Source organism: Galeopterus variegatus, unplaced genomic scaffold (assembly GCF_000696425.1).
Source record: "Galeopterus variegatus unplaced genomic scaffold, G_variegatus-3.0.2 Scaffold659, whole genome shotgun sequence".
Taxonomy (NCBI): domain Eukaryota; kingdom Metazoa; phylum Chordata; class Mammalia; order Dermoptera; family Cynocephalidae; genus Galeopterus; species Galeopterus variegatus.
Genome location: NW_007726770.1, coordinates 198,300 through 210,321, shown reverse-complemented (window position 1 = coordinate 210,321; position 12,022 = coordinate 198,300). Strand labels below are relative to the sequence as shown.

The window sequence follows — 12,022 nt, the reverse complement described above, 5'->3', positions numbered from 1 at the left end:
TGCCCCATCTGCGCAATGGGAATAGCATAACCTCCTGTCTCCATACATTGTGAAGATCAAGAGGTAACGTGCGTGATGCTGCTGAGCCTGGCTCATGGCTCTCAGCAACCCAGGACTGATAATCCAGACAATGAACACTTGGATGTTGATACCAAGGCCAGAAGATGTTTAAAAGAGAAAGCCCTGGGCCGGCCTGGTGGTGCACTGTAGAGTGCCCCGCTTGGGAGTGTGGCAGCGCTCCCGCCGAGGGTTCAGATCCCATGTGGAGACTGGTTCCCGCTCACTGGCTGAGCGTGGTGCGGGCGCGACACTGAGGGTTGCGATCCCGTTACCGGTCAGTAAAAAAGACAAAAAAGGAAAAAAAAAAAAAAAGAGAGAAAGCCCAAGATAAGTTGGGTCTTCTGGTGAGGCAGTTGCTATTCCTGGAGGGCATGCTCATTTCTGTGGAAAACCCAGGTCTTGGGTACTTTCGGGTTTTCTGAGTTTTGTTTGTTTTGGGCAGCTGGCCAATACAGGGATTGAACCCTGGACCTTAGTATTATCAGCACTACACTCTAACCAACTGAGCTAACTGGCCAGCCCTAAATTCTGATTCTGAAATAAACTTAGCCTCAGTCGTTAAAGCAGATTCACAATCTATTATGAATAAAGCTGCAATGAACATTCGTGTGTGACTTTGTATGGACATATGTATTCACTTCTCTTGGATAAATATCTTGAAGTGTAACTTTGGGGTCATGTGGTTTCCTTGCTTGTAGAATTTCTCACTGAAAATTGTAAGATAGTTGGAGAATTGCTCCTGTCTTGGGAGAGATATCAGTCAGAATTGAGACAGTAGAGAGAGTGCCCCGGGTACTGGGAGTCAATGGTAGTTTTTGTGAATAACAGGTGGCATGTCTGTTTCTAGGGAGGGGGTCTGCCTTCCATCTCAACTTCAGAGGCTTAAGCACACTGGCTCTTCAGGGCTTCTGCCACAGCTGCACAGAGTGAGGGCTTGACGTGACCCTCAGCAGCCTTTTATTGTATGTCACTGAAATCCACATCAGTTTGGGATTAAGGGGCTGTTTCTTTGGAATTTTCTTGTCGTCGGCATGGTTCAAGGTGAAGTCACTCAGAGTTGAGGCCTGCTGCTTCAGGCTGGTCTGGGTCACAGTTGCTTGGCGTTCAGGCAATGCCCATGTTTCTGCTCTCCTGCCAAGTTTCTTGACCACCTCACTTCAGGGAGCATCAACGTTCTCATTCAGCTCATTTTCCAGCCTGTCACATGGAGAGACTTTTGTAAGGAGTTAAACCAGGGCTAATGCTTCTCATTACCACAAACAATGCCAACACTGCTTTACATACTAACTTATTTTACAAAACAAATGGTAATGCTTAATTTAATTTTCGTGTAGTCTGGGTAAGCACCAAACCTGAGGGGAAAAGAGAATGTTCACAATCAGCCCAAATATCATTGTATATTATTTTTTTTAAAAATTGTTTTGCTATAAAAATTTTTAAGTACTAAATTTTTCTCAGGTTCTGATGAAATGTGTTTCCTTAAGTAAGCAAAACAATGAGGACAAATTATAAAACCAAAATGTACTAAAAATAGGGGGGAATGGGGCTCATACTTGCTACAGTGAGTAACCGAATAGCAACTTTGCCCTCTACAATCGAATGTAGACAGTTGCATATAATTCACCAGCCCGAGGTACTGTTTATTCTTGTCTTAGCAAAAGCATCTGCTAGCCCTGCTGTGATCTTATTTAATCCTCACAACAAACTATGGGTAGAAATGATCGTTGTACATGTTTTATAGATGACAAAATTGAGGCTCCAGGAGTAGACTAGTTTTTCTTCCTCTTTTGCCGCAGTGTAGTAGTTGAGATGAGCCCATCAAAGGGATCCGTGGGCACCGCGTGGCTAACTAATAAGACTGTAGAGGGAAAAGCAGTCCTTGTGGCTGGGGAGATGAGGACAGCTGTGTAGGGAGCAACCCTGGAAAGATGGCAGAGAATGGGCAGAAGGCCCATACACAGTGGGACGCGCTGAGAGTCGGAGCCGTAATGTGGTGAGTGTGTGATTTCCCACAGGGGCACTGGGTCCTGGGGTCTCTGGCCAGCCTCTGGGACTCCTGTTAGGTCTCTTCATCTTGTTGATCTGGAATTTGGGAAAACACAAGTGCTTCCAGGACTCAGGCCCTGAATTCTGCTCTCTTGTGTATAAATATGTTCAAATGAACTTCGGCTTGGCTGGGATTTGAGGTGAGCAGGCCAGGCCAAGGAATGGGAGATGGAGGTGAGCAGGACCTCAGAGACCTGAGCAGACAGCACAGGTTTCCCTCCTCCTGGGCCTCCACTGCCTCCAGCTCAGCCCCCCATCCCAACTCCAGGGCCGGTGATGTGGTTCCCTATGGGCTAGTGTCCTGCTTAGACACCCCTGCCTGGTCAGTGGGGGCAGCCCAGCCTCTTCTCCTGCTGACCCACCCCACAGTAACAGGTGGGGTATCTGCAAAATGGTCACTTCCCCTCTACTTGGCCTAAGGACTCTGGTTTTTCAGGGAAGCTGTGAGAGACCCCACAGATGACCGAGTTCACTGTTAGTCAGGTGTGGCCCAGGACTGAGGATAGCCCAGAATTATCTGGGGTGTTTGTTAGCAAGACATGTTCATGAGCCTCATTCCAGACCCTCTGAACCTGATCTGTGGGGTGGGCCTGGGACTTACCATTTCACCAGCTCTCCAGGTGGTTCAGACTGAAAACCTTTGAAGCAGCCTCATGCCCTCGTTTTGCATCCAGTGGGTGGACTGGAGCTGGATGTGTACAGGGATTTGTCCAGACACTGCCTGTAATGGCTGAGCTGGGCGAGAGCCCAGGACCACTGCCAGTTCTGCGCTAGTGTCCCCACCTGATGCTGTGGTTCTTCACTTCCACTTTCCTCTGCCTGTGCAGACCTGAAGTCCGGTCATGGCATTTGGCTGATGGTTGCAGTAGGAGCAGAGAAGTCAGGAACTGGAAACTGAAGTCTGTACCTGGCCCCCAGAGGCTGTTTCTCAGTACTTTCAGCCTGTGGCTTCTTTGTGAAGAGCTAGCCCCCAGATCTCATTGTGCTATGTTTGTGTAAGATGGTAACATTAGGAAAAGCTGGGTGAAAGGTCTGGAGCTCTCAGTACTACTTTGGCAACTTTTCCATAAGTATACAGTTATTTCAAAATTAAAAGTTTAGAATAAAGTGACAGTGTTTTGTGAGGAGTAAGTGAGATGATGTATGTAAGGTGCTTAGCACTGGTACAGTAAGTGCTCCAGAAGTCTGAACCCCTATCATTTTTATTCAGCTTGACAAATGGCAGGTAGTGAAAAGGGCACTCCATTTGAAGCAGTAGGATTAGCATGAGCAGAGACCAAGAGGCAAAAAGGATCTTTGGGGCGGACATAAACAGACCAGACATACCAAAGCAGAAGGCTTTTAATTTTTTTTTTTTTTTTTTTTTTAACAGAAAAGCAATGGAAAATGAGGCAGGAAAGGCCTCAAATGCCAAGCTGGAGAAAAGCAGCATGAAGTACCTACGTGAGAAAGTGGCATTGGAACCTAAGAAGTTCCCGCATTTTAGAAAGGCCCAAGTGAGGAGGGGCCCCACTGCCCTGAAGAGCTCATTTGTCGCTGATAAAGGACAAAAGATCTGAGAGAGAGGGAACCTTCTGCAAAGTTTTCTAGGAGTTTGGAATGCAAACTTTTTCCACTATGGTAGAGAGTGAAGGACAATCCAGCCAGATCAGATCATGGAGGGCAGTAGCAGTGGGGTAGGGGGGCTGTGCTTGGTGTTCTGGGTGAGAGGCAGTGAAAGCCAGTAGAACCCCTGCAGGGGCCGCGGGAAGCTGAGCACCCTGAGCAGGGATCCAAGTTAAGCCTGCTTACTGCTTCCTGATCCCAGATGCTGAAATGCAACAGGGAGAAAAAAGATGCTGGGAAACAGTCCTGGAACATTCATTGTCTGCTGGGAAGTTAAGCCAAATGCAATGTGAACGTGACTAGCTGTGTTCAGAGAGGTGGGAGGCCTGACAACTTGGCCACACGAGGAGACAGAAAAAGAGGCTCAAATTCAAATGATTCTCAAATTCAAATGAGGCTCAAATTCAAGCTCACTGTAAAGGTGAGAGGGATTTGTCCTGTCTGGAGTTCTCTGATACACCTGGAGGTGCAGCCCCTACCCTCCCCAAGCTGGCACACTTGGCCCTGGAAGCCTTGGGAGGCAGCCTATTCTAGAGTTCCATCATTCAGAAGGATTTGGGGTTAAGGTGTGGCAGAGTTGCCTGCTCCAAGTGCAAGTGCAGGGCTTTGTCCTGGACCCTCCCATCATCTCTCCTTTGAGAGGAAGGGCTATAGCACTAGGAAGGAAGTTAGAGCAGATGGGGCCCAAATGTGACTTGCTATGTTTGGCCAAAGGTGTGGGTGACTCAACTGCTCAATTGCCTGCGGAGCCATGGAGAGTAACCAGTCCAGTGTTCACAATCCTGGCTGCATACTGGAGTCACATGGGGACTCCTTTTTAAAAATACCAACACCAGGGCCCCTGCCCTTAGACATTCCATTTTAATAGGTTCCAGGTAAGATCCTGGCATAGCTAGTTTTAGGGCATCAGCAGCTTTGTTCTGTTTTTACTTTTTATTCTGAAAAACAGACTGAATGCCATTTACCTATCATACTGCTTAGGAAATTTTCAACTCTTGGCTGGTTCTGTTGCAGCACTCCCCACCCTCCACCTCTGGATTACTTTGAGGCCATATAAGAAGTGGCAAGTGCAGGAGCCCAGACTCCCCAGGTGCTTCTCATGAGCAAACAGAGCTGGGACCCATGGATCTAGCCCAATCCTGTCCTTGTATAGATAAGCAAACTGTGGCCCAGAAAGGAGAAAGGACATGCAGAAGTTCCACAAAAAGGCCCTTCTTACTTTAACATTCTATGAGTATGTGAACTTGGAATCACTATAGAGACTTCTGGAGTATCCTTGTCAAAACACTTCTGGGAAGGCTCACCCAGGTGCCAAGCCAAGGCCTCCCAGAGGCAGAATGGGCCTCCCCCCAGGTGACAACTGAAGATTTCTTTTCTTCTGGTTCCATCCTGCTACGTTCTGCTTAGTCTCATTGAAAGACTGCCTATTAATGGCCCTGTTTGAGTCATCTGAGCTCTCAGGCCCTTTGGTTGAAATTCAGCAGTTATGTGTTCTGGCTGCAGGGCCAGGTGGGGCTGTGATGACTCAAGGCTGGGACAGCCAAGAGTTTCTGGCCCATGTGGCTCCTCTAAGCTCCAGAGACATGGAGGCCAAGTGTTCACAGAGGTCCACACTCCGCAAGGCCCAGGTGGCAGAGCCTCAGATGGTGGGGGAGCTTCCCCACAGGGCCTGTGGACAGGTGTGCCTGCCCACTGCTGAGCTTTCTCATGCCATGTCTTTCTTTTCTAATTAGAAAACACATGCTAATTGTGAAACCAGGTGTTCATTGACTCAGGAGGCTGTCTTTCAGAGGAACTGAATCTCAGTTCCCTCAGCATGATGGGCTGCTGGGTCTGTCTCAGAAGGCCTGGGGTTGAGAAACCGTTAGTGGTAATAGCAGCCCCAGAGCTAAAGGACAGTCTGGGCTTGGAGTGGCTTTGGTGAATGTGCAGGAGGCTGGAGTGATTTCCTTTCCTGCCTGCAGGAAAGTTGCCTTCCGTTTCACCCCTGCCAGGATGGTTCCTAGTCCTGTGCTCTTCTACGTGATGCTGCAGAGACAGCCTGTAGCCCTACTCCCTGGCTCTTAAGAGGCTGTTGTTAGGGCCAAGGCTGAGCAAAGAGCCAGCTATGCGTGTGCCCTAGCCTCAGGAGGGGTGGGGAGGGGGGCATGCCAGCACATGGCTTGACCAGCCACACCCTGTCACAAGGGGGATGGGAAGCCCCCAAAATTAGAGGATCAGGGACTCCACATCTTGACATTTAGCCTGAAGTCCAAGAGACAGTTACATTTGTCATCTTATAAAAAAATCAGTGGCTTCCAGTAGAATTACAACTGGAGTTTACAAGTAGAATAGCTGTGACCTGGGCTACTACTGTTTTTGTCACTTCCAGGATCAAACGCTAGATTGCTAGATAGAACTGGTGTATATGTGGGTGCGTGCAGGTGTTGGGGGAGAAGGTTGTCAGAGGAGACTGAGAGTTCACCACAGACAAACCTCAGAAACACAGGGGAGAACTGGAGAGGAAAATTCCATGCAGCACACTGATAAGGCAGACAGGCCCATGCACATGGGAGAGACCCAAAGATGCTTGTATTTCTGTGTGCCAGCTAGTCTGACCTAGAGGACTGGTTTCCACAAAGTGTGGCTGTCAGAAGAGGAGGAAATTTTCATCAGAGGTGAACTTGCTAGAGACAAGAGAGTTTGACAGAGCTGAGTGTTGTCCATGGAACAGAACCTGAAGGCAACCTAGCAGCCCCCATGCCCCATCTCTGAACATGGATCATGGGGTCAGCTTGGTTCTGTGTCACGTCAGGCCCAGCCATGGAAGATAGCCACTTCTTTTACCTCTGTCATTGCATCCCCAGAGGGCCAAGCCAGCCAAACAGTACCTTTACTTTTCCAGGAAATGTGCAGTACATTTTATGCTATTTCAGACACATTTAATTTTTATTTTGCCTAAATGTGTATGCTATGCAAGCAACTCAGTATAGAGGGCATGTTCCTAAATTGGCTAGTGGCATATTCCAACCTCAGGTTCAGGCCCCGTAGAGGTGGTTGGGCTTATAGAGATTGCTGAGCTCTTCCCTCAAAATGGGCCCACAGTAGGGATGACGTGGTGGGCAAGACTGGGAGGTCACCTGGCCCTGTCACACGTGTGACCTGAGGGAAGTACAAATTTTGCCAAGACTTTTATCTTCATTTTCAAATGGCATGGACTCACGTAGCTTCTTGCTAAGACCCTTTTCAGTTAATTATTTTCTTTCTTTTTTTCTAATTAAAAATCCAGATATTGAATTGCCCTGGAAAATGGAAACATTCAGTGGTGTTAGCAAATTAGGATTTCTTCTCACTTTTGGAGCTCTTTCCAAGGAATTTTATTTAAAGAAAACAAACAAACAAACAAAAATTAAAGGTGATGGTTACTCAGGTCCTGTTGCCCGTTGCTAGGTGATGGGAGGCAAATAGTTTGGAGAATATCCGGGTGTTCTGCCAAGTGTAGTTGGTGAGATCAGGAAGACAGAGGACAGAAGGTGGCACAAACCTGGCTCCTGCGAGTAGGAAAGTATACAAGGAGGCCCAGGTGGCTTTCTGTTGATGGACACTTTGTGGTCTTTGGGAAGAGGCAGTGTCTGGCAGCCTGGAAGCAGGACGTTTCCTGGCTGTCGCTGCCCGGCCTGCCTGGGTCCTGCCGGCTGGCCGCGAGTTTGTGTCAGGTTGCCATATCTCTTGCTTTTCCCTGACCCTGAGAAAGTCCATCCTCACTCCTGCCCCAGGACTTCTGCTTTTGTCTCCGCTGTTCTGGCCGTGAATCTCAATTCCCTGGCACCCCTGAGTCCAGCGAACCACTCCATCCTCCAGGTATCTGAGCTCTAGGAAGACACCCAGAGGTTGGTGTGTTACCCTTTGGCATAATTATATCACCAGGAGTCTGCCTCCCCCACCACACTGATCACCACTGGGGGGCACCTTTTCTCTCTCTATTCTGAACACATCCCTCCCTGTTTCTCCACCTGCAGCATTTAATTCCAAGGTTCTAAGGCCTTCCTCTCAGCTCACCAGATTCTGGAGCTAGCTCTGCAAAGAGAGTTAAATGAGATATTTAAATTGCCACAAAGACAACAAACAAATCTACAATAAGGTCTGACCTGAATCCTGAAATCTAAATGTTGCCACTCAGAGTCTTCAATTCCTGGTTACTATATCCCCCTTCCGGTATGGCTGCCCTCAGAGGGACAAACACTCATGGGCAGGCTTTGGCCCACACCAGGGCCTGTGGCATTTCAAGTGAGTGCATTATCTACATTTTCATGGGCACAGCTATCTTTGACTGGATGACAACCAGGCCTAACCTACTTGGCCAGAGGCCCAGGCACACAGGGTCCTTGGTGACTTCACTCTAGTCAGCCCACCAGTGGGGGATGGATCCACTTTGGAGTCCCCTACACAGTCCCACTAGCTCCTCCCTCACATTGCATTCTCCTGGCAAGACCACATCCAAGGGGAACATTCAGTTTTCTTTATCTCCTGTTCTTCAAATGGTTCATCAGAAAAAAGAGATCAGAGTAACTTTGTTCTGTCTTAGCAAGAAGACTGCAACAAAGACCACTATTGAAGTAAACCTCTCCCATCCTAAGGTATTCTCACTTGGACCTGTCTCAAGAACAGGCTTTTGGAGCAAGCAAAGGCTGTTTGCAAACAGTGAGATGCATGTTCCCTTCTAGGGCCAAAAGCTGCTGTTTCTCAAAAGGAGGCCACACCGAGAGAACCTGAGTGTGAAGCCAGAGCAATGGAGAAGAAACTCAGCCTCTTTCCAGATGCAGGGTCTGGACTGCGGGGTCCCAGATGGAGAAGCTCTGCTGACCTTGGGCCCCATGACTTCTGGAACTGAGAGAGGCCCAAGAGCAATCAGCAAGCCATCAGTCTTTATTAGGCACTTAATGTGTGCAAAGGGGTTGTCAGAAAGTCTGTAAGTGAAAGTGTCCTGGCCCCCTCCTGAGAAGCTAAGAGACCAGTTGGGGAAATAAGACCAACATGAAGAGCAGGTAGAGCACTTAAGAGCTACGCACTCACTCTGTGACCTTGGACAATGCTCTTAAGCTTTCAAGGGCTCAGTTAACTGGGGATAATATTAATGAAAACCAAGGCTGGCCAACAGATGAACTTTTTGAGGTTCCTTCTGTTTCTAAGATCGATGGCTCTGTGAGCTTTATGCTGGGGAGTACTTTGCACTTCTTGTGGGCTGGAGAGGTCAGGGAAGCCTCCCTAGACTGGCAGCTCCTTGAAGGGAGGGCTTGTGAGTGTCACATTTTATCCCCATCCCTAGTCCACTCCTGGAATTCAGCAGGTGCTTAGTAAATGCACCTATTCTGAAGGAATGAATAGAGGAGGGGGAGGAGCTTGGGCCAAGTCTTGAACCATAGCGGATTTGTCAGGTGCTTAGGAGAAGGGAAGGCCTTTCAGGCAAGGAGCAGGCTGAGCCTGGAGCCCAGGCAGGAATATGGCAAACATGGTTGGTGGGGGCTGGTCTGCCTTGCTGCGTGCTGACAGTGTCTGCACAGCAGAGCATTTAATGTCTGGACTCTTCTCCAAGAGCTGCTGACTAAAGTCAGTCTATGGCATTTCAGCCATCTGGCAGAGGCTATTGGCCCCATTAATATGCTTTTACCTGTATCAGAGCAGTGCAAGAACTCAGATGCAGAGTCGAGGACCCTGGCTGCAGTGGGGGAGCAACCCAAAGCCCCAGAAGCAGTGGTGCTGAAGCAAAGCTTGGCAGGGTTTCAGCCTCGGCAGCGGGTAGCTGAGGGTGTGGGTGGGAACACAGATATTTGTTCAGGGAAGTGGGAGGAATTTAGAGTTCTTTATGGAAAATAGGATAGGTTAGCTTATTTGTTATTCATCTGATCTTTTCAAGGATAACACAGACTTAATGCTAATCTTAATGCGTTTTCCAACAAAGGCTGTAAAATGCCAGAGGACCCAAGAGATTCCATAAACAGCACCCTTTCCAGTAACAGAAGGGTGGTCATGAAGAGCTACAGCAGAGCCTTGGGGCTTTCCCCACAGCCTAGAATGATAGGCCCTTCATGGTCCATGTGTATTTGATTACTGCAGACTCTAGGCTCAGCGTTATTTTGGTGCACTGCTGAAGAAATAAAACCCAGGGAGAGAAGGATGCCTATTTATTTATTGGCTCAGGCTGGTGTCTCCCCTGTCTGCCTTCCAGGCTCTCTGGGCTTACTCCAAACCTCAGGAAGTGGACAGATGCTAGGGCTAGAAGTTCTGCTGGTTGTCACCCCATTTTCCTAACTTACCAAAATCTTAGGTAGGTGTATTTGCCAACCTGCCTGATCCAGATTCAGATGTCCAAGGTCAAGGGAATCCCTTCAGTGTTATTTTTGGTCTCATAGACACTAAGCAGTCGGGTGGTAAATTGCTTTTGGGTTTTCTCAGGCTCTAATGTGTGACTCAACCAGTGCCTAGCAGTATGTTAGACATAATTGGGAGATAAAGAAAGTGAACAAGACAGAATTGCTTGCTTCAAGGAGCATATGGAGGTTTAAAAGATCAAGACTAATGCATTCAAAACAATTAGAAATAGACTGTATCAGGGTGGCAATTAAAGACAACCTTTTAAGAATGCAGCCACGGCTGGCCTCTTTGGGAGACACAGTACAGCACAGAAAGAAATCTAGGAGTGGTTGAGGTGAGAGTTTTCTCAGGAAGCCAAGACTGCCTCTAGCAATAGAGCCCAACTCAGACAGGAAAACCTCAGGATGTGGGGGTCACACAAATCAGGTGCCTCATACCTAGAGATGCCTGGCCATCTCCTCCTCCTCCTTGATTAAAAGAATATTAAGTAATAATAGCCAACATTTGCTATGTGTCAGGTACTGTTCTAACTGCTTTAACAGAAGCAAGTCACTTGATCCTCTGAATAACCCTAAGAAATAGGTACTATCATTACCCCCACTTTCTGGATGAGAAAACTAAGGTACTGGAGGATCTAGCCAGGGGCCAGGACCCAGGCAGCTGACACCAGGTTCAGGGTCAGCTGCTCCCTGTGGGGCCAAGCTGAGGATCTGGCCAGGATTTAGGAGCCGAGAACATAGTGGACACTGCAGCAGAGATGGTGGCTTATGGCCCCCTGGACGTTCTGGAGGGATGCCCTAACACAGAACCAGGGAAGCCAGCCACATCACAGAGCTCACACCCAAGGCCTCATGGCAGCAGAGCCAACTCGACACCCCTCCTTTCCACCTCGCTTCAGCTGCTGGGAGTGAGGGAAGCAGCAGAGGAAGACAGCTTCCCCAGGCCTTTCGCTGACTAAACACCTCACCTACACTCTTTTCTACTGATTATACATCACGGCAGCAGGAGGGAAGACCACAGCATCCTGGGTTTCAGATGGTCCCAGGAAAACCAGGACAGAGGTTGGTAGACAGAAAATATACCAGCAAAGGAAATGTTGGCAGAATTGATTACCTGGTAATTTACAGAAGGGATCACAGAGGGATGCTGGAGAGTGTGGTATATATAGACTGTGCTTGCTTTGGAAACTTCCAGAAGAGAGAGGGGGAGGTAGGGCTTCCTGGAGGAGCCTAGGCTTGAGCTGACCATGGCAGAAAGAGTAGAAGTAAGAGGGACTGGGTGGGAGCCTCCCAGACAGGAGATGGGAAGGACCCTGGTGTACCGACAGGGACCTGGGTGGCCACCCTGAGGATGGGGAGGGGCCAGAGTGGTGGGGCAGAGAGGCCTCCATTGTCAGCTCCTGGAGGGCCTGCCTGGCAGGCTTTGACAGTCCTCAAAGAGCCTGAGAGCTGCTGTGTTTTCCACAAATCCTTATTTTACTTCCATATAAAACTGAAGCAAAAAAAAAAAAAAAAGAGAGAGAGAGAATCCTGCTTTTCCTTCTATAACAGACAAAACTTACAGGACAGCTAATTTTTCAGTCCAGCATCTTCGATAGGAAAATGTGTGTGTAGGGATATTTATTTATTTATTTATTTATTTATTTTTTGTCTTTTTCCGTGTCCGGCAATGGATCGCAACCCTCAGTGTCGCCCCCGTACCGGACCAGGACCGGCAATGGGATCGCAACCCTCGGTGTTGCTCCCGTGCCTCGCTCAGCCAGTGAGCGGGAACCGGTCTGCATGTGGGATCCGAACCCTCGGCGGGAGCGCCACTACGCTCCCAAGCGGCGCACTATAGCAGTGCGCCACCAGGCCGGCCCAGTGTGTAGGGATATTTAAATGAGATCTATAATATATATCTGTGGTGTGAATAGCTCCATTTCTCTGAGATGTTTGCAGCCACAGTATTGTGTCCACAG

At 48.6% G+C, this 12,022-nt stretch overlaps 1 non-coding gene across 1 annotated transcript; it reads right to left on the bottom strand.

The window, feature by feature from the left end:
• Positions 1-503: 503 nt before the first annotated feature.
• Positions 504-577, bottom strand: TRNAI-GAU. Its single transcript has one exon. It is a non-coding gene; the product is annotated as a tRNA-Ile (tRNA).
• Positions 578-12,022: the final 11,445 nt, after the last annotated feature.